This window comes from Propithecus coquereli, unplaced genomic scaffold, assembly GCF_000956105.1.
Source record: "Propithecus coquereli isolate 6110/MARCELLA unplaced genomic scaffold, Pcoq_1.0 Scaffold278, whole genome shotgun sequence".
In the NCBI taxonomy this organism is placed as follows: domain Eukaryota; kingdom Metazoa; phylum Chordata; class Mammalia; order Primates; family Indriidae; genus Propithecus; species Propithecus coquereli.
This window is the reverse complement of record NW_012148374.1, coordinates 988,211-990,174: the sequence shown is the minus strand read 5'-3', so window position 1 is coordinate 990,174 and position 1,964 is coordinate 988,211.

Below are 1,964 nucleotides of genomic sequence, written 5' to 3'. Positions count from 1 at the left end.
CCTCTTTGGTAAAGTAAAATGATAGAAGCTACTTCATAGGGTTGTGGTATCAAATTAGTTTATTTACATTAAGCACTTTGACCTCACTATTTCTATATAAACAATAGCTGTTATCTTACAGAAACACTTCAAATATCCAGAAACATTAACAATCCATAACACTTTTTGTAGAACTAACTCTGTGCCAAGCACTGGACACACGGTACCTCACTTAATCCCTTCAATTACTCCCTGCCAACAAGAATGTAAGGGCATATTCAAAACGGCCATATAAGGAGAGCTGAATCTACCTCAGGAAGGGCTATTGATAGCATAGGGCTAGCATAGTTGGGGACTTCACTAGATTAGGCCCAAAGGGGCAAAAGGAAGGAAGAGTTAATGGAACCTGCAGCTATAGAAAGAGTGTCGCCAACCAGAAGCCATGGCCTTTGGTTGGTGAATGCAGCCAATCTACAGTAACCTGGCAAGAAGAAAGGAGAATAAATACCTTTACCTTACACCCCACCACCTCCTTCTCTGGTCCAGTGGGAAGGTGGAAGACTAGAGAGACCATTCACATGAGTAGGCCTCCCTGAGCACAGAGCAGGCTGGAGGTACGTGCAGAAGGGAATCTGATGGGCAAACATAAGATAAATGGCACAAAACACTATGGAATAGAAGCTATTGTACTACTCAGGTACAGATGAGGATCAGGGAGTTTAAGAGATTTGCCGAGTGCCACAGTCACTAAGCAAGGGGCAGACTCAAGGTTTGAACCCAAGCAGTCTGGCTCCCAGGCAGTGGTCTTACTTAAACACCATGTTGTACTGCATAGTGTATGTCTACTGGAGGTTACACTTGGCAGAATCATATGGAGCCACATTCATCTTTCTGAGAAGAATAATCTCAGAAGATAGAGGAAGTCATGCGAAAAGTATTGCTGCTATAATTTACTTAAACTAGTAAGAGGTAACTGATTGAGGAATTAGAAGTTTTAGGAAACAGGAAAAGTAGAGCTTTGAGGTTCATAAAAATCATTACATGTAATATATAGCAGGGTGGTTATGAGCTGCAAGTGGTAAAAATTTTTACTAGAGATAGAAGGTTTTAATCAAATTGTAAATTTACAATAAAAATTAGAGGGATAATGGGAATAGTATTTATAGAGATATACATAAACATTGAAAGAAGGGTGCTCACTTTGACCAATACAAGGTGCTTTATATTTGAGTGAGACTTTAAAAGTGCAAAATAGGAAAACAAAGGTATGCTGATACTTTGGACTCGGTGCAAGAAGAAAAACGTGGAAGGGAAAGTTTTATGGCTTAAAGAAATCCCTTATATTGTTGGAGAGTAAGTTCCCATTTTCTTTCTAACTTCTCTGTTAGGAACTGGTAGTCTGAAACTAATCATGATAACAGGGGAATGAATCCCAAGACAGCTAAGAAGATTGTTCAATAGAATTGAGCCATATTAAATGAGTTTAAGTCCTCAGCTTTAGATAAATTACCTTTGTAAGGATATTTCTACAGTTTTAACCTTTTTCCAACTCCATGCAGAACATTTTAACACAATGTCTTAAAGGTATCTCATTTTTAACTTGTAAAAATTATTCATCCTCCATCCCCAAACTTGCTCCTACTTCTCCATTATTTTTAACCTAGTCTCTTAATTCACATGATTCTCCTAGTCATGTGTTCCTCAACCCTCAGGAATATTATAGCCTCATAGTCAGCTCTGTCTTTCCCATTTGATGAGTCTCGATAGCCAGTCATGTATCAGATGCTGCTGGCAAGCATTCTACCATTCCTTAAATCTCCTAGGTCCTTTGCTATCCCACTTGAGTAATTCTAGTTCAGTCTTTAATTAAATGGATGCAAGGACTGCTTATTGAGGGTGTACTATTTACTGGGAAATATAAGATGCTGTTTATGCTATGAATGATCTTATATTTTAGTCTGTTTCCCTCCCAGACTATTGCAGTC